The sequence below is a fragment of the Miscanthus floridulus genome, chromosome 2 (genome assembly GCF_019320115.1).
Source record: "Miscanthus floridulus cultivar M001 chromosome 2, ASM1932011v1, whole genome shotgun sequence".
Lineage (NCBI taxonomy): Eukaryota > Viridiplantae > Streptophyta > Magnoliopsida > Poales > Poaceae > Miscanthus > Miscanthus floridulus.
This window is the reverse complement of record NC_089581.1, coordinates 124731126-124753033: the sequence shown is the minus strand read 5'-3', so window position 1 is coordinate 124753033 and position 21908 is coordinate 124731126. Positions and strand designations below refer to the sequence as shown.

At 41.3% G+C, this 21908-nt stretch overlaps 1 non-coding gene across 1 annotated transcript; it reads left to right on the top strand.

Annotated features, from left to right (window-relative positions):
• Nucleotides 1-7480: 7480 nt before the first annotated feature.
• LOC136540949 (small nucleolar RNA R71) lies at nucleotides 7481-7589 on the top strand. Its single transcript, XR_010780066.1, has one exon. It is a non-coding gene; the product is annotated as a small nucleolar RNA R71 (small nucleolar RNA).
• Nucleotides 7590-21908: the final 14319 nt, after the last annotated feature.

Genomic DNA, 21908 nt, shown 5'->3' with positions numbered 1-21908 from the left:
CTTCATTAGCTTCTCTACTTGAAGTGTGTTACCTATCTCATGATCACTTGATAAACTAGGTTAGTATTTAGGGTTTCATCAATTCACCAAAACCAAACTAGAGCTTTCACCTAGCAGCTCTTAAATTTAATCTCATTTAGTCACCTTTTTACTAAACACTATAATTAAATGGGATTAAATAGGCCTTTAGCCAACTAGTCACCCAAAGTTTGCTAAAAGGGACTAAAAGTCCATCTTGGATAGGGGGTGCCCATGAATTATTGCCCTGTCTGAGCCCACCCACCGAACCCTATCCGCTCACTCTCAGCCACTCTCGCTCACTCTCAGCTCGTTCACTCTCTTCCTCTCTTGCTCGCTCTCCCGTCGCCACTACCACTGCACTCGACGCTGGCCCCACTCCTCCCCACTCCTCTGTCGTTGTCCCCACTCCTCTGCTCACCGCATCCGCCATGGATGGCCATGGGTTCGAGTATCCAGACTATTTCTCGTAGTCCTCTTCTCCGGTGGATCCCATGGCGGCTGCTCTGTCCTCCCCCCCCTCCCCACACCAGCGACTTCGGCATCTTCTCCTAGGTGTTGTCGTATGGTGTGGGCTCCTCTACTCGTCACGGCATGGAGGGGCTGGATCTGAACACCGATGCCAACGGCTACCTCTACATCGATTTGTACCAGGGACTCCTCCACGCTGACGGCGTTCCCGATGGACGAGGGCTTCCTCCTCTCCGCATTCGCGCCAGATCTGGTGGCGTCCCGTTCGTTCCTCCTCGCCTGACCGGAGGAGCAAGCGGATCTAGAAAATGCCCGGCGTCACGTGCAGCTATGCGTCGCACCAGGGCTGGATCTAGCGGTGCCAGTGCTGGATCGACGGCCAACCGTGTGACGACAGCAAGGATGTGTGTATCAATGTCATCCAGTAGCTCTTTTCCTCCAACAGATGCAATGGAGCAAGAAGATGACAACGATGTTCTGTCTGAGGTGAGCGTTTGCATGTCTGATCTGTTTGTTCAGTATGATTTGTTTTGCTTGGCTTGCTAAGTATGTTTTTCTTGGGTAAATTAGTTTGTATTTGTCTGATCTATACACTTGTTGTTGAGTGATCTATTAGTTTATATTTGTTTGATCTACAATTGTGTACTTGTCTGATCTGTTGCAATGTAAATGTCTGTAAATATTAGAATTTTTGTTTCTTGGTCTGATCTAATTCTCTACTAATTTGACAAGGCAAATTGGTCAGATGCAAACACATATGTATTCTCTTTGCTTGCTGTTGATGAAATGAAAAAGGGCAATACAAGTAATGGGACAATGATAAGGTGAGGTTATGAATGTATGCAAGAGCTCTATGAGAACCAAGTGGGCCTTAGACATGATTTGAAACAACTAAAGAACAGATACAGTCAGCTCAAGACCATGTACAGTTTCTACAAGTGAGCACTAAACAAAACAGAGGTTGGCCGCCTAGCAAATGGAGGGATTGATGCACCACTTAGTTGGTGGGAAAGGCACACCAAGATAATCTTTGTGTCTGTTTTTTCTTTGCTTGTTCTTTTGTCATGATAGTATGTACTAACACAAGTGCTTGTTCTTTTGTATCTTTTAGAAGAAGCCAGATTGCGGGAAATTCATGTATGGGTTGCCTATATTCTTTCCCCTAGATGGTTGAGCTTTTCTAGAACACTGCTATTGATGGCTCTACAACCACCATTCCTGGCCTTTCGAATTTTGACCAAGACATAGGGCTAGAGGAGGGAGATGAAGATGTTGCTGTTGTTGCTGTTGCTACTACTGCAGAGGATTTGGCTTCCAGACAAGTTCACCTAGTATCACCACTAGCCGCAAGAGGGGAAGCAGCACTACTGACATAGCATCAAGTCCAAGCAAGAACAAGAAAGCCTTAGTTAATATTATTATGCAAGGGCTAGTCAGTCAACTGGAGATTGCTACTAAAAGGAAGTGAGGATTTTAAAGGAAATAATAGAGAGTAAGAGAGGGCAAGCTTCTCAAGCAAAGCAAGACAAGATTGAAGATATTGCAAGGTGCCTGAGGTTGGCTATGGAGGCTGGGGTAGACAAAGCTTCAAATGAGTACTAAGTTGCTACCTAGCTTTTCAAGAGTAGCTACAACAGATTGATCTTCAACAGCTTTGATACAAATGAAGAAAGGATGGCATGGTAGCCAGAGTAACAAGTTTGACAGCCTCATTTTATTTTGCTTAGGACCTTTCCATTTATGTTGAACTATTGTAATGTTAATGAACCATGGTATTTGTTTCGACCATGTAATGTTGTTGGAAAATGTAATGTTGCTGCTGCCATGATTGTTGTTGACATTTCTTAGCATTGCTACTAAGAATAGAGTTTTAAATCTAGTCCCCAGCGACAGCGCCAGAAATACTTGTTGGTATTTATTATCTTGTCACTTGTTTTAATAGCCATCTATTATAAACATATATCTTCTAACATTACTTTACTATGTTGTTATTTGGTAGAACAGTCATTTTGGTCCCCCAACTATTACTCGAGGCTCAGTTTCGTCCCTGAACTTTCAAAATAACCGTTTTAGTCCTCAAACTCTACTTTTAGGCTCAATTTCATCCTAAAACTATGAAGATGATTGTTTTAGTCCTCAAACTTTGTATTTTGGGCTTAATTTCATTTATAAACTATCAAAGTGTATTTTGTTCTTTAAACTTTTATTTTCAACTTAACTTTGTCTACATTGTACAAGGAACATTGCACTGTTGCACATGTTAGCTCCAACATCACCAGCGATTGGAGAAAGAAAAATAATATTCATCCAAAAACTCTTTCGTGGCCATTAATAATTCCAAGCTGTTATTTTTAGTGTTATCTTATAATGGTACCATTATATATATATGATTAAATGATATTTGTGGGAGCAATTACAGTTGCATCAAACACTATTTATTCTTTAAGAATACATGGATATATTGAAACAATAGCATATCTATAATTTTGATAATTTATGGATGAAATTGTGCAAAAAATATAAAGTTTTCTTTTTGAATAGACAAAATTGAGTTGAAAATAAAAGTTAAATGCACTTTGATAGTTTATGTATGAAATTGAGCCCAAAATGCAAAGTTTAAGGATTGAAACGATCATCTTAATAGTTGTAGGATGAAATTGAGCCTAAAACTAAAGTTTGAGGACCTAAACGACCGTTTTGAAAGTTTAGGGACGAAATTGAGCCTCGAGTAATAGTTAATGGACCAAAATGGCTATTGTGCCTTGTTATTCCTAGTGATGATGCCAGAGATGCTTATTGATACTATATATCATTACTGCTAGAATAATACTAAGTAGTTCTTTATTAAATTATGTGACTAGGAAGAATATATATATAAATAAAAGAAATCTGTAAGTGCACAGATAATATACCATTGTAGCACTTTACCCGAGAGTATTTCAGGTATCGTTATTTATATTTTTACCACCGAGAAGGTCTGGCACGAATATGTATTGATAACTTATACTATTGATGAAGAAATAAACCATAACCAATGTTCTACTAATAACAGGGGTAAGTCATTAGGATAAGATATAGATATGATAAGTATTGATCAATGATAATGATAAATCACTCAGAGTACTCTTTTCTATGGCATTAGCATGGTCAGATAGAATATTAGAGGAATAATTGCTAAGTCATTCTTAATTACAAGTCAAAGCATACATTGATTAGTGCAATTATACCTAGTAGTCATTGCTAAGATCATCTTCATATCTATATAAGGGATATTACTAAGGAAGATTAAGAATAGAGCTTGTGCTTCCTTCATAACTAGGACCCTACGTGCACCTATATTCGGAGAGTGGACTACAAAGGACTCAACGGGAGTGTCACATCCGCGGATCTACCACATGACCCAGAATATAGGGTGTATCCACAGGTAAACAACATATAAGCACCATGCTTACATAATGTCGACCACTCACCCATGGTACCTTAGAGTGAATGTTATACGAACTTATGCATGAACATGATGATAATCTAACTATACTAAGCATATAATCAAAGTAGACGATGAACTTTATAACGAATAACATGAATAAGATGAATACTAATATTGTCATAACAATTGTATCTAGCATATAAAAATAATGGAGGTACAAAAGAGAGGGGGTACAAAGATTATTCCAAACCACGCTCTTAACAAGATCGAGAATCCAAGCGAAGCCTGCTGGCCTCCCTTTAGACCTAGCCTAACTAGCTATGCCCTAAAATATGGTGGAGCTCTAAGGATGATTAGGGTTTCTATCTTCTCAAATGACTTATGATTCTGCCTGGGGGTGTCAAGGGCTAGGTATATATAGCCCAGTGCGTCCAACGTGAGCCCTTAGATCAAACCAACTTAAAGAATGGTGTAGATGTAACCTAGGAGGTGGTGGAGAATCGACATTCGAAGGAGGGACTGATAGGTGGGCCTAGGAGGTCGAGCGGCCTACAGGTGGGGTCAGGCTAGCCCCACCTGGCAGCCTCTTCCTCTCTATCTTGGCACGGAGTCCTCTCGAGTCTTCTAGAACCTTCTGGTGTCTGTTTCACTACAGGTTAAGCGCAATTAAATCTGACATGTAGGTCCACCTTGACTGGTTTTCTAGATAAACCCTATAGAAAATATAGATTCACCAAAACTAATAGAATTTGTTAGTTTAAACCCCTAGACCTTCGTTGGTGATTATATTTATGCCCTTATACATGTTATATTGATGGTTTATAATGGTTGTGAACTACCATCAACAAACTCTCCCAAGCTTACCCTTTGCTAGTCCCTTAGCAAAGTTAAACTTAGTGAATGGATCAGGAGTTCAAGGATTTTGAAAACATCGACTGCAACTCCTCAAAAGTACACATGCGTTCAAACAAGAATTCTCCTCCAGATTAGAATGAACCGATGTGACTTTCAAACTTACCCATATTACCTTCAACCATGGGGCTTCTCATCCTTCACTTGGGTCTTGAGCAATTGAAAGACATAACGATCAAGTCAAGCACTATGTATCAAGTTCTTTGTTCAACCATTATTCTGGAGTTTTTATAGATTTTTAAAATAAAGCTCAGAGCTTCCATTGTATGACGCTCTCAAGTCTCTCAATATATATGGTATTTATGGATCCTCACCTAAGGCAATAGTGGTGTTATGCCTTTCTCTTCCTATAACTAAAGCTTATATGGAGCTTAGGCTTTATGATGCGATGATGTAATGCAGTCATGAAACTTTTTATCTTCCTTTTCTAAATGCAATGCTAATGCAGAAAAATAAATATGCTAAAGTGAAAAGTAATTCATGCAATACTAAAAAGTAAATATGGATAACTATCGATGTTACCTCACAACTAGGGTTTGGATTTTTTAGTCCTCCAGATAGAACTTGGCTGGAGAAAAGTTCTTCACTCTTCTTGTGCATCATTCAGTCTCAATGATGGAGACCCAGATGGCTGCACATCTTGTGATGGTGTCTCTGATGGTGATGTCACCTTTTCTTTCCATACCTGCTTGGTCTATGGGCTTGACTTAGGCAGAGTAGGTTCATCTTTCACAACTTCTTTAGGTTCCTCATCTTCCTCCCAACTTTTCTTTGGGTATTGATTCTTTTGGTTTCAGGATGATCGAAGTCTCCTCCTAGAGCAGGACTTCTTGGGTTGTTCATAAGTGGTATAGTTATTAAAATAACAGCGTACCTTCTCTCTAGGAAATTGGAAGTGGACTTGTCTAGATCCAACATAGATGATTACATTGGTTGTGTTGAGGGACTGGTCTTCCAAGAATGATGGGTGTGTCATCTTCTTCTTCACTCATGTTTAGAACCATGAAATTGGCAGGGGCAAATGGATCATGTATTCTTACCATAACATCTTTCACTATTCCCTCTAGGAATCAGATTGATTGGTCCGCCATCGGTAATTTCATATATATAGGGAACAAAGGTTCATCACTAAATAAGTATTCATATGTTACCTTAGACATTATGTTAACACCCGATCCAATGTCATAGAAGGTTTTGTGGAATATTCTTTGTTCAATGGTACACTCGATCGTTGGTACGCCTAGATCATCCTTCTTAGCAAGGAATGGTGAAGCGAGGATGTGGTCATACTCTGATCGGAGTGTGTTGATCGTGTTGACTGATTCTTCTTGAGATTGCCTGGCCTTGTTCTATCTCCTTCTCCTGTTCTTCTTCTTCTTGGTCATTGTTGTCTCTTTGGGTAGGTACAATGTTTGTGGATGTCTGGGAGATTGCAAGATGCGGTTCTTCAAAGAAAACTTTTCCTTTTTATCCTTGATTGTGAAGCAGATCTTGGCACTGTGCGTGTAGATGATAGCTTTTGCGGTGCTTAGGAACGGTTGGCCCAAAATAATGGATGCCCTTACATCTCCACCTGTTTCCAAAACCACAAAGTCTACGAGAACATATGATTGTCTCACTCGAACAATGGCATCTTCAAGAACTCAATTAGGGTAATAGAGTGACTGATCTTCAAGATGCAAATGCATGTTTGTGTACAACAAAGTATCTCCATTAATTTTATCATAAATTATCTTAGGCATGATGTTGACACTTGCGCCGAAGTCACAAATAGCTTCTTGAAAAATGTGAGGTCCAATGGCGATGGGGATGATAAGTCTCCCTAGATCGCTATTCTTTTCCGGTAAGGTATAATCTATCCACCTTCCCGTCGATGGTTGTATACAGTAATATGCTGCATTGTGAATATCGACAAGATTTGCACTTTCTAGATCTTCCGGTTGCCCTGGAATCTTACCCTTGTCAGACAGAGGAACAACAGCAGCCATCTAAGCTATTCTTGATTCTATCATTTTATTAAAGCTATGCTGTTTCTTAATGGCAGAAACAAAGCTATCCATTCTATTATTTATGTTCTCTAGAATTTTATCATTGGTAGCTACCTTTCTATATAATCCCTCCATAACTTTGGATTGGCCAGCAATTAATTCTCTCAAGGGTGGTTGATTGAAATTATTAAAATTATTATCTTAATAGTTACCTTGATAGTTTGGTCTATGTTGCTGATTCCATCCTTGATTCTGCTGAGGACAAAAGTAGTAGTTGTTGTTGATAAAGTTCACCTCCTCATGAATTTCAGGACAGTTGCTCCCTGAATGCCTAGTATTTCCACACTCTTCACATGTCATGCGAGAATCATGAATGTGCATGACTTCTTGCTTCTCATTGGCTTGATCTTCAAGCTTCTTCATCAGTAGGTCCATCTTAGCAGTCAACATGTCTACCTCCTTGAGTTGATGCATGCCTCCACCTCTCTTGCAGGTCTAAAGATGTTTTTCATTCCAACCTTAGTTGGAGGCTATCTTCTCCACAAGAGCTGTTGCAGCTGGTATAGTGAGTGACAGGAATGCACCTCCAGCAGCAACATCCATAGTCTCATGGGTACTGTTAGTCAACCCATGGTAGAAAGTCTGCATGAGTAGCCAATTCTCCATCCCATGATGAGGACATTTCATAATGTAATCTTGAAAGCGTTCCCATGCCTCAGGGATAGATTCATTGTGTTATTGCTAAAAGCTTGAGATTCTTCCACGTAGAGCATTGGTCTTGCCTGTGGAAAAGAACTTTGCTAGAAAGGCAGTGGGCAGTTATCCCATGTAGTATTTCTATCTTTATTAGCGTAGAACCAATGCTTTGCCTTCCCCAAGAGTGAGAATGGGAAGAGGCGAAGTAATATGGCATCTTGGGTTACTCCTTTGATGGTGAAAGTGCTACAGATCTCTAGGAAGTGTTGGAGATGTGCACTCGCATCTTCATGTGTCCTTTCCACTAAACTGACTTGCTTGCACCATGTTGATGAGTGCTAGCTTGAGCTCGAATCCATTATCTCCAACATTGACTGTCGGTCCAGTATGGATGTTGGCCGTAGTTGGAGCAGAGAATTCACAGAGAGTCTTGTTAGCCATGGCTTCAAATTTAGATGTTAAGCTTCGCCTTATATGGTTGTCTTCTGACTTTAAAGCTAGAACTTTCTTGAGTTTGGCTCTAGTCCAGTCTGATTAATGCTTCTGTATCTTCAACATAATTTGTCGGAAGGTCAAAACCGGTCATACATTACCCTATATAAGATACACAAGTAGACAAAACAAAGTAAGTCTATTTGAGCAGAGGTTAATGGTTATCTTCGATCACATCAATAAGTATAAGTTTATCAATACTTCCTTTGCCTAGCTACCTTCCTTGGCAACGAGGCAGAAAATGCTTGTTGACATTTCTTAGCGTTGCTACTAAGAACAGAGTTTTAAATCTAGTCCCCAGCGACAATGCCAGAAATGCTTGTTGGTATTTATTATCTTGTCACTTGTTTTAATAGCCACCTATTATAAACCTATATCTCCTAACATTACTTTACTATGTTGTCATTCCTAGTGATGATGCCAGAGATGCTTGTTGATACTACATAGCATTACTGCTAGAATAATACTAAACAATTCTTTATTAAATTATGTGACTAGGAAGAATATATATATAAATGAAAGAAATATGTAAGCGCACAGATAATATACCATTGTAGCACTTTACCCGAGAGTATTCCAGGTATCGTTATTTATATTTTTACCACTGGGAAGGTCTAGTATGAACATGTATTGATAACTTGTACTATTGATGGAGAAATAAACCATAACCAATGTTCTACTCATAATAGGGGTAAGTCATAGGATAAGATATATATATGACAAGTATTGATCAATGATAATGATAAATCACTCAGAGTACTCCTTTCTATGCCATTAGCATGGTCAGATAGAATATTAGAGGAATAATTGCTAAGTCATTCTTAATTACAAGTCAAAGCATACATTGATTAGTGCAATTATACCTAGTAGTCATTGCTAAGATCATCTTCATATCTACATAAGGGATATTACTAAGGAAGATTAAGAACATAGCTTGTTCTTCCTTCGTAACCGGACCCTACGTGCGCATATATTCAGGGAGTGGACTACAAAGGACTCAACGGGAGTGTCACATCCATGATCTACCACATGACCCAAAATATAGGGTGTATCCATAGGTAAACAATGTATAAACACCATGCTTACACAATGTCGATCACTCATCCATGGTACCTTAGAGTGAGCGCTATACGAACTTATGCATGAACATGATGATAATGTAACTATACTAAACATATAATCAAAGTAGACGATGAACTTTATAACGAAGAACATGAATAAGATGAATATTAATATTGTCATAATAATTGTATCTAGCATATAAAAATAATGGAGGTACAAAAGAGAGGGGTACAAAGATTATACCAAACCACACTCTTGACAAGATTGGGAATCCAAGCGAAGCCTGCTTGCCTCCCTCTAGACCTAGCCTAACTAGCTATGCCCTTGAATACGGTGGAGCTATGAGGATGATTAGGGTTTTTGTTTTCTCAAATGACTTATGATTCTGCCTGGGGGTGGCAGGCGCTAGTATATATAGCCCGGAGCATCCAACATAAGCTCTTGGATCAAACCAACTTAAAGAACGGCGTAGATACAACCTAGGAGGCGGTGGAGATCCAATATTTGAAGGAGGGGCTGACAGGTGGGCCTAGGAGGTCAGGCGCCCTGTAGGTGGGGTCGGTAGGCCCCACCTGCCAACCTCTACCTCTCTGCCTCAGTGCAGAGTCCTTTCAAGTCTTCTAGAACCTTCTGGTGTCTGTTTCACTACTGGATAATCATGATTAAATTTGACATGTAGGTACACCTTGACAGTTTTCTAGATAAGCCCTACAGAAAATATAGATTCACCAAAACTCATGGAATTTGTTAGTTTAAATCCCTAAACCTTCATTGGTGATTATATTTATGCCCATATACATGTTATATTGATGGTTTATAATGGTTGTTAACTACCGTCAACAATTGTTGATGTTGATTAGGTTGCTGCCAAGTATTGTTTGTTGCTGCCATGCTATTGAGTTCTTACAGCCTTTTTTCACATCTAATTCTTATGATGAGTAGGGAGCAAATGTTGTAGCTTTTGATGGAGGAGTTGATGGAGGGGCTGATGGAGAGGCTGCTGCTGGAGGTGTTGATGATGGTTGGACAACTACTGATGGTGGTGCCACTACTGAAGACTATGATGATAAGTGCTCTACTAATGATGATTGGTCATCTATTGATGATGAGGGATTATCTTCTAAAGATGAGGAAGAAGCTCTGACAATGCATGTGCTGAGGTGTTAGTAGAAGAGGAGAAGGATTGCTACTACTATTCTAATGCTAGGTATGTACCACTATGACAAATACATGAACAAGGCTACATATAGAATCCCTTTAGAATCTAGATATCAGTGGACTATGAGAACCTTAGGACATAGGAGGCAGTGCTATAACATGTTTAGGATGCATAGGGATGTTTTTTATAGCTTGCACAATTTGCTTGTTGAGAAATATGGTCTGAAGTCCACTAAGAAAATGTCATCTATAGAGGCTCTTGCAATGTTTTTGTGGATGTATGGTGTCCCTCAGTCCATGAGACAAGCTGATAATAGATTATGGTGGTGCCACTATTGAAGACTCTAATAATAAGTGGTCTACTGATGATGATTGGTCATCTACTGATGATGAGGGATTATCTTCTAAAGATGAGGAAGAAGCTCTGACAATGCATGTCCTGAGGTGTCAGCAGAAGAGGAGAAGGATTGCTACTATTGTTCTAATGCTAGGTATGTACCACTATGACAAATACATGAACAAGGCTGCATATAGAATCCCTTTAGAATCTAGACATCAGTGGACTATGAGAACCTTAGGACATAGGAGGCAGTGCTATAACATGTTTAGGATGCATAGGGATGTTTTTGATAGCATGCACAATTTGCTTGTTGAGAAATATGGTCTGAAGTCCACTAAGAAAATGTCATCTATAGAGGCTCTTGCAATGTTTTTGTGGATATGTGGTGCCCCTTAGTCCATGAGACAAACTGATAATAGATTTGAGAGGTCACTAGGGACTTGTAGCAACAAGTTTGATAAGGTATTGTCTAGTGTGATGAAGCTAGCTACTGATATCATTAGGCTGAAGGATCCATAATTTACAACTATTCATAGAAGGTTACAATCTCCTCGGTTTGCTCCGTACTTTGATAATTGCATTGGAGCTATAGATGGGACACATGTACCTATCACTGTGCCAACTGAGAAGGTAGTCCAATACATAGGAAGGAAAGGAATCACCACTCAAAATGTGTTGGTCATATGTGACTTTGATAAGAGATTTATTTTTGTTGTGGCTGGATGGCCTGGTGAAAGGTCCTAATATGGCTAGAGGAGGGTGAATAGCCCATTTAAAAATCTACAAAGAACTAGAGCAATTGATTAGTACAACAAATGGTGTAATGTAATTTTGCTCTAGCTCTACAACAGTTGCAAGTCACCTATCCCAGCAATTCAAGTTGCTATAATCACTAGATACACACAATTGCTAAGTCACTATTCACTAAGAGCTCTCAACAAGGCTACACTAAAGAGCTCCACTAGATGAAACTAACCTACAAAGCATGTCTCAAATCTAGTTACACTAAAGAGCTTGCTACAACTAGTTTGCAAGAAAGTAAAGCGTTGAGTAAGATGATTACACCACCGAGTAGAGGAGTGAACCAATCACAAGATGAATACCAATTCAATCATCGGGAGAATTTCAATCACACAACAGACAAGATTTTTCTTTCAAGGTTCACGTGCTTACCAACATGCTAGTCCTCGTTGTGTTGACCAACACTTGGTGATTCGACGGCTAAGAGGTGTTGCATGAACCTCGTCCAACAAATGGACACCGCAAGAACCTACACTAAGTGAGGTAACTCAATGACATGAGCAATTTAATAGAGCTACCTTATGGCTCTTCGCCGGGGAAGGAGCAAGACCCCTCACAATCATAGGAGTCGGCCACAAACAACCACCAACACATGCTAAAGCTCCTCTGTTGCTCCAAGCCATCTAGGTGGTGGCAACCATCAAGAGAAACAAGAAATCCATAGCCAAAACAATCCCAACGTGCCACTAGATGCAATCACTCAAGCAAATGCACTTAGAATCACTCCCAATCTCACTATGATGATAAATCAATGATGGAGATGAGTGGAAGGTGTTTGCTTAGGATCACAAGGATGTCAAGTATGTCAAAGTGCCAAGAGAGTGAGCCCCAAGCTGGCCAAACACTATTTATAGATGGCCTCATGAAATAGAGTCATTGGCTCTGCACAGACGTGACCGGACACACTAACCGGACATTGCCCTTGTGTTTGGTCAACCGATGGACGCCATGCGTCCCTCCTTTGAACCACAGCTACTCATCTCCAATGGTAAAAAATGATTCACTCGCGTAGTTAAAGAATGACCAGACACGCAGCTCACGCGACCAAACGCACGAACACACAACATCTGATCATTTCTAGTAAGGGTCTAGAGTGTAATTTTGATGATCGGACACGCCCAGTCGAAGGTCACCTGACGCACCGTAGCATCTGGTCCTCATAACCTCATTCACCAAGCCAACGTCAGCATTGACCTGACGCGCCCCTTGCGTGTCCGGTCGTGCCACGCCGCCTGCGTCCGATCACACGCCAAGCGTTGTGCCTCCACTGTTGTGCATGATTGGACACAACCCCGTGTTAGGTCCAGCATCTGATCATGTCCCCTGTGCTCTCGGCGAACACAATGCCTTCTCGCTATAATTGACCAGACGTGCAGGTCCACCCCGACTGCTGCGTCCGGTCGTAGACTATCTCTTCCTTTACTTTTTCTAAGTCCACAACCACTTCGCCCTTACTTCCAACTTGCTAACCACAAAGTGTAGAACTTGTGTGCACGTGTGTTAGCATTTTCCAAAGTATTTTACAAGGGTCAAAGTTAGCACACTAGGTTCCTAAATGCATATGCAAGAATCATGTCACCTAGTGGCACTCGATAACCGCTTAGCCAAAGATTTCCCCTCTTTATAGTATGGCTATCGATCCTAAATCACTCACACCCTCTATGGTGTCTTGGGTGCAAACTAAAAATGGCTCCTATCATTATACCTTTGCCTTGAGCCCATTTTTGTTTTTCTCTTTCTTCCTTTCCAAATGTGAAGCACTTGATCATCTTTTGGTCATCACCATCCACCATGATCGTCCTCTTGCTCCACCACTTGGCTTGGGACCATCCTTTCATGTCTACACACTTAGTACAAGGATTAGTCCCTAGGTTTCATCAATTATCCAAAACCAAACTAGGGCTTTCAATCTCTCCCTTTTTGATAATTGATGACAACCTTTCACAAAGATATTCAATGAAATCTTTTTGGATTCATGTTGCTTGCCTAAGCATGTTACCATGTGTAAAGGTTATGGACAAGTTTCATCAAGCCAAATTGGTAGTATTAGATCCCCTACATATGTGCTAAGAGTTTGGATTTGAAAGCTTGCACATATGCATGGATTGGAAGTTTGGGAGAGTAATAGCTATCAAATGATGCTAAGGTGTAAAGAATAGATCTTTGAAGAATGATACCAATCGGAATTGCCATTTGAACACCATCCTTAGCACCATGGTTTGCTAGATATCACTTGAAAAGTAAAGACAAACTAGATACCTCATGAGATCAACATTAGAAGCATGGTTCTAATACCATTTGTAAAAGTTGAAGGAATATCTAGCTATCCTATGCATGCTAGTTTTCATTTCATCAATCATTTTCTACAATCTAGCATACACCATAGAAGCATGGATAGGGAATTTAAGAACTTGTGACATGCAAGCAAACACATGTAATGCACATACAAATGCAACATACAAGTTTATGAGCTTGCTCTCCCTACTTGTGTGCTTCAAATTTTAATTGATCCCCTTACAAAGTCATTTCATTTTAATTGATCCCCTTACAATGTCATTTCATTTGTTTGCTCCCCCTATCTCTTACTATCTTTGTGAATTTATTTTCATTTCATTTGTTTGCTCCTCTATCTCTTACTATCTTTGTGAATTTCTCTCCTCCTTTGTCAACAATTTGCACAAAAGGTGAGCTCAACTTTTAGATAGGTTGGGGTGAAACCATGGTAAGTTAGGATCATTTTCCCAATTTGGTTCAATCTAGATCACTTGCAAAAGATATTTAACTCAGTTGGATCCAAGGACAAGATTCTTCACACCTCATTACAAGGGTTATCTTGACCATGTTGAGTAAAACACTTATAGCTCATTTTCTAGATCAAACACTAGGTTCACAAGGCCACAAACATGTTATATGCTACCACTATATCATTTCAAATATATAAGCAATAGTGGTACCATACAAGCATCAAATTCATTTGATTTTCATGAATGAGCCTAAGACATGATAGGAATGACTAGATGCACTAAATAAGTCCTTAGCAATGGATGAATGACATATCAATCAACTTTACCTTGCTTTGCTCAAAGGGGAGGCATGTCATATAAGTGGGGGTGCATCAACACATATTTGAGAAGTCAAGTATGTTCAATTCATTCCTTAGCTTGCAAAACCTCTTCTCATCAAGTGGCTTGGTGAATATATCGGCAAGTTAATCATCGGTGCCCACACTCTCAATGCAAATGTTCCCTTTTTATTGGTGATCTCTTATGAAATGATGGCAGACATCTATGTGCTTTGTTCTTGAATGTTGAACTAGGTTGTTGTGAGCTTCACGGCACTCTCATTGTCACATAGCAATGGCACTTGTTTGAATTTGATTCCAAAGTCACTCAAAGTAGCCTTCATCCAAAGTAATTGAGCACAATAACTACCGACCGAAATGTACTCTTCTTTGGTAGTTGAAAGCGCTACACTATTTTGCTTCTTTGATGACCAAGACACAAATGATCTTGCCAATAATTGGCATGTGTCCGATATGCTCTTTCTCTCAACTTTACATCTCGTATAATCAGAGTCCGAATATCCAATCAACTCAAATCTTGCTCCTTTGGGATACCACAATCCAACATTTTGTTGCCTTCAAATGACTTTTTCTTGGCGAGGCTTGAAATCTAGCACACATGCATACACTAAACATCACATCCGGCCTTGATGTGGCCACATAAAGTAGTCTAGAGTAGGCTTCCAATCATAGACCGATACATCTTTTAATCCACTATGTTGCCACTAGCATCATTATCCAAGTTTCTATTTATCCCTATTGGTGTACTAATAGTTTTAGCATCATCCATTCCAAACTTCTTGAGCATGTCTTCAATGTACTTTCCTTGACTCACAAATGTGCCATTCTTTATTTGCTCGATTTGAAGACCAAGGAATTAACTAAGCTCTCCAATAATGAACATCTCAGACTCACTTTCTATTATCTTTCCAAACTCCTCACAAACATCTTGATTGGTTGGTTGAAATATGATATCATCAACATAGATTTATAACACAAACAAGTCATTGCCAATCTTCTTGGTGAAGAGAGTGGTGTAAACCTTTCCCGTAATAAATCCCTTAGAGAGTAGAAAATCCCTCAATCTCTCATACCATGCTCTTGGTGCTTGCTTCAAGCCATACAAAGCCTTCTTCAACTTATAAACATGGTTGGGCTTCTTCTCATCTTCAAAATCGGGAGGTTGCTCAACATACACAAGCTCATTGATGTACCCATTGAGAAATACACTCTTCACATCCATTTGGTATAACTTGATGTTGTGGGCACAAGCATAGGCTAACAAGATCCTAATTGCTTCTAATCTTGTAACCGGGGCATATGTTTCTCTAAAGTTAAGACCTTCAACTTGAGTGTAACCTTGAGCCACTAATCTTGCTTTGTTCCTTACAACTATCCCATCTTGATCTTGCTTGTTCCAAAAGACCTATTTGGTTCCAATCTGTTGGCACAAATTTTGGCCTACCTAAATACATGTGAATATTTATGCCATGAGAGATAAAATAATAAATAATTCAGATGGTTATATGCCATATACAGAAATCATAAAATAAAACATAATTGAAAAGAATGAAATTAATATATCTAAAAGAGACGCATGACAAAGATGAAAGCCTATGCAAATATATACCCGTCGTATATATTTGTATACCATATATTGTTCATTCACAAAAGGAGGAGAGATGTATATTGTTTATCTACATTCCAAGGAAATAAAAACATATATATAGAAGCAAATGCGTTTGGACACGCACACACGTTGGGTTAATTAAATTATGGCCATGAGCGTACGTGTGTATATACGATACGTATCTGTACACAATTGACAAGCTAGCTAGCCAGCACATATACGTAACACACGTACGTGCATGCGGCCCAGCCCACACAAGAAGATGTCGACTGTACGTTCTCCATAATTACTTTGATTAAAGAATAAATAAACGGCCCAAAAAACCAGTTGTCAGGCAAGGGGTTCAAGAGTTCACAGTTGCGCGCCTTACACGTTCAAACAGGGCTGCGTCTGGTCGACACCGCTCGCGCACGACTGCACGATCTCCGCTCCCGTTGATTCAAACTTTGGCGCCGGCACCGGTTAATCAAAGGAAAGAGCGCCAAAACACCACGGAACTGCTCTTGCTTTAGGCCTATAAATACATGGCCAGTAGTAGAGAGAAGCCCGGCTCCATCTGCATATCGCCTCCAGGCTGCCCCCGCTCCATCTGCATATCGCCTCCAGGCTGCCTCGCTGCATCACTCAACACATAGTGCCGTCAGGCTGCGCTAACCGCCCGCCGGAAGTTCACCGTCGTGCTGCTGCCCTCCGGCGTCGTCGAAGCACACATCAGCGGCCCCTTCGCAAGGAGCTGCTACGTCCGTCCGTCGGCCCCTCGCAAGAAGCCGCTGCGTCGTCCGTCCGCCGGCATCCCGAAGAAGGTGAGCGGCGTTTCATGGCGTTCTGCTGATCCTCTTCCACGTCTTCATCTTCACGGCTCCACGGCGGCGTCCGGCAACAACTTCATCAACACCATGATCAAGACCTCGTGCGCAACCTTGCTCTCTTGAGCAAGTTGCCATGAGATGATCCAAGGCCCCAAGCCAGATTTGTTATGCAAACTGGATAGGGAAGAGCCTTGTTCTCGTGAACAAGAGCTATCGTCTCCAAGATCAAGACCTCAGATGCGGCTTGGCTCCATCGGGCAAGTTGCTATGAGATGTCTCAAGACCCCATGCCGGATTTGTCGTGCAAACCGGACAGGGAAGAGCATTGTTCTCTAGAACAAGAGCTAAAACCTCAAACATGCAAAGATCTTCATCTTCTGCAGTCAATCTGTGCATGGGTTCAAATCAACAGGAACCTTTGCTCAGAAAGACACAGAGATAGATGCAAACTCCATGCAAAGCGCTGCCCATATGCAGTATATGTGTATATGCAGTCCTCTAGACAGTTGTCTTCTTTGCATTGCATAAGTAGCTAACCAGCGTCTACATGTACATGTGATGTATATTAGAACAGCCATACTTTGTGAACTAACTAGCTTGCATGTGCCTGGAGTGCGTCATCGATTGACTAGCCAGCATATATATATATGTGCACATATACCTATATATCGATCCAGCCATGCATTGCATATTTAGTCCATACATCTGCACGCCGCTAGCAAGTCTCGGCATCAAACCATAGCACAAGCCACATGAACAGAAAAGTGCCAAGCTGATTCATATACCTGATAAATTTGTAAAGATAAAATAAATTAAAATCAAATGATCGTCATCCTAATAGTCGCCGTACTATCCAAAGTTAATAAATGAATTAATATCCCCTTATGTGCTTAGGTGGTCTTCATCCTTGAACCTAGATCCTGCTGTGTCACAAAAATGAATCAAATAAAATTAGTCCTTCCATGCCAAATCCCATGCGTCCATGCCACGTCCATCACCCAGATGCTAATTAACTGGCTGCGGCGTTCTGGCTAAAATAAATAATATTGGTCATAGTTTCCCGAAACCAGTCATACATGCCAAGCATAGACTCTCTATAAATACCGTGCACCATATGGGCACGTCAAATATTGCATCTCAGTTAGACAACATTCATATATGATTGTGCCTAATTAGCTGATAAATCAAAAACCAAACCAAATCAAATTTAAATAAATGAGATTGCACGTGCTGATCCACGGTCAAACACCATGCTATTAGTACGCACGCTGACCTTGATGAAATAATATATATAATTACATAGACCCTGGCCGAGGCCGGTGACGCAACCTCGGCCATAGTAAAATAAACGTCGTCCTAGCTTAAGCCCAAATGAAATATCGCACCATATATATGATGAGTGCATCGTATATGTCAAAATATGTTAATCCATGGTCTCGCACGAGACTATATCAAATTTAGTCTCTAAGATAAATCACGTCCATGTATACGTGATATAATAATGAACCAAGTAAATTAATGTCCCTCCGTCGACATTAGCATATGTCAAAATGCATGCAAGGCATCTATGTCCAATCAACTAAGCAGAAATCATATGCCGGGTTAGTAATTAAGACCTAGCCTTATGTCATGGTCCAAATAAATAACATGATATACACTCAAAATACGCATGAGTTAAATACATGCGTACTCAACTAAAAGACCCAAACAAGCTATCCGCCACTCATATATTTAAAAAAGTGAAGTAGCTCATCGAGAAATTCATATTCATCCATCGGCAACTACAAGACTGAAGAATTTGTTTTCTTTTGTAGTTTGTAATAGGAAGCCATATGATGTAATCTTTATTCATCATGTAATCATGTTGGAACTCTTAATCAGGGGTTTTCTCTTCGGAGATGTAATTAACATAATTTTTATGAAAATATAAGAATTATGGAAGTATGGACTCGCATTACCTGTTCTTTTATATTTGTCCCGTCTAAATTCACCAAAATTAAATTTGTCTCTACTGACGTGGAGGCGGGTCGTTAGCCGCCCGTTTTCCCGCCATCAGATTCTGGCACGCCCGGTGGGACCTACTTCTCACCTCATCTTTGAGTTCCATCATGTTTGCATCATATGGCTTTGACCTAAAATGTCAAATGAAGTTTTATGCATAGATATTTGCATTCAAGAAGACTCATATATGGTTTTCTTATATATGAAGGTATGGCTGGACGTGTGCAAGAGTTCGTCACCATCCGCATTGGCTCCCTTTGGGTCGATGTGCCCATGGGTCCTGCTGTCTCCAACAACGCAAGTTCGCTCGACACCACAGCTGCCTCTCCAGCTGTGGTTGCTCAAGACCAAGAAGTTGACTCCAAGCCCGAGGAGGGCTTCACTCCTGTAACGTCCAAAGCTGCTAAGCGACGGGCAAGGAGAGTTGCTGCCAAGGCAAGGATGGCCTCTAATGAACGTGCCACCAACTGGCGCAAGGCCGCACCTGTCAACAAGGCTGCACCTACCAATGTTGTGGCTGCTAGCTCATCCAAACCCTCAAGCTCCAAGGTGGCGCGGAGCTTCCGCCCCGCCACACTTGGGGAGTGGCCTGTCTGCACCAAGAGGGCGTCGCCTGCCAAGTCGACTTCACTGATGGCATCCTCCTCATCAACTGCAAAAGCAAAAGGGGGAATGACAACACCAACGCCACCAACTATTAACAAGTTGGGGGCTTGTCCACCCAAGCTTGCTCCAGGCATACTGGGGGCAGCTCCAACAAAGATCGCACCTACCACAAATATTCCACCTCCAAGTAGGGGGATAGTGCTGCGGGATTCTCCTCAAAACCCACAGCCTAGCAACAAGGAAAAGGCTTCTATTAGCAAAGGAAAGGCCGGGGTAATAAAAAATAATTTGTCATCCAATCTTGACAACAACCCCTCTCACTCCATGGACCAAGAAAAGATGTTCATGGTTGGTGGTAATGAAATCCTGGTCACGGTCACATCCTCAACCACAACGGTGGAGCACTTCCTGCGAGATGTCCGTAGTAAGGAGTCTAAGGCCCTCATAGTTGGCTTAGATACCGAGTGGTTTGAGTGGGACCGCAAGAAAATAGCCCTTATTCAGATATGTGTTGGCAAGAAGTGTCTTCTTTTCAAGGTCGGCCACGCCGGCATCATCCCCGATGATCTCAAAAGTTTCCTTGCGGACGAAAACCATGTTTTCGTTGGCGTTGCAATCGCTAATGACCTGGATCGGCTACGGGAAGGTCACCAAGTTGAACTTTCTAACAAGATAGAGCTGCAAGCCATGGTGCCATTTATAATACCAGGCAAGCATTGGGACAATGTGCCAAGCCTTGCGACTCTCGCACAAGTGTTGTTGGGCGTGTCTGTGGAAGGAAAGGGTACTGCACTCCGTTATAAAGAGTGGGACAATGAGCTTCTGACAGACGACCAAATCAAATATGCATCCACCGATGTTGTCGTGCCATACATGATCGGAGAGATGTTGCAGAATGAGTATGGTTGTAATCTTCATTTCGTGCAGTCTCCTAACCCTAGCTCTGACTCTTCGGGTGACATTGAAGACATAGAAGATCAACACGTACAGTTGTGTTTTATCGAGAATCAACAGACAAAAAGAATCCACACTTGCCCAGCTTGCCCAGCTTGCCCAGGTGTTGCAAAGCGAAAGAACTGGATGTGGAATGAAGCCTTTTCTCATGCTATGAGTCAAGCTTTCTCTGAAAAGGAAGGTACCGAAGAAAAGCAAAAACTCCATAAGCAGTTGCTACGCAACCATGGTTTCCATGCTAGTACAAGTGATGACGATAGAAGCAATCCTAAAGATAGGGTGGAAATAATGATGGTAGAGTCTACATCATCATCCGAGAGTGACTCATCGACCAAGAGCCGACTCCGGGCCGAGGCCCCGGAATTCATTCCCACCATGGTCTGCAATCCCAGCTATGATCAGCCAAAGCATGAGCTTCGGTGGCAGGGGATTCACCTCTCCCTTAATGATATAAAGAGAGGATATGTGGATCCTGCTGCAACACTCTCTGATCCCATATCATCAGAGGTGGCGCTATCACGACCTTCTGCACAAGCTTCTGTGTCCCCAAAGCGACACCGCCAAGAGCAACACAACATCCTTAAATCATGGGATGACTTCTCCAATGAACTTGACTCAATGACCGATGCACAAAGGGCTCACGTTTGTGATTCACTCCTAGCCCAACAAAAAAGGGAGTATCACAGGATCCGAAATGCTGCAAGGCAAGCTTTCCAAGCGTCCATAGAAAGAACTATATGCCAAGATTTAAGGAAATTGTTACCTGGAGTATCTGCATCCTCGGATAATATTGAGGGTGAGATCATGCGTCGTGCTGAGACTCTAGCCAAATCACCTGAGTACCAAGAGTTCATAAAGAAGGACTCACGGCGAAAGAAATATGCAAAGCAAGCTGCAAATGTACGTGCAAAGCGTGCTAGCTTAAAAGAAAGAGAGCTAGCAATCCCGACAAACTCTACCTCTAGCAGGGTGCAAGGGGAAACATCTTCAACACCCACTGGCGACACCCAAAATGAGATCAGGATAATCGCTCCGAGATTGAGGAGTGCGACAACAACGCCTTATCAACCCCCTCATAAAAGGGTTGTGAGTAATCGTTTCGAGGTATTTTCGTCTATGCCGGTGGGTGTTGAGGAAGAGGATTGCAACACAAGCGATGCTTCTTCAGCTTCAACCCACTTTAAAAGGAAGAAGCCTCGCAACCAAATTCCATTGGGTCATCGTCCGGTGACTCGAAGCCAAACAAGTTCTGGTAATTTACAAAATCATGCGATCTATGTAGGGTCTTATAATCCCCTATTTAATGATCATTCTAATATTGAAAATGAATTATTGGATACTGCAGGCTCAACTGATCCAAACCCACCAAACGGGGAAGATCCACAAGCCCCAAGTGATATCGGTTCACACTCTTCGCATAATGAGAGTGAGCCTAGCGAGGCTGAACAAGTCCTTGCCACCAATGATGGACAATCCGTGCAA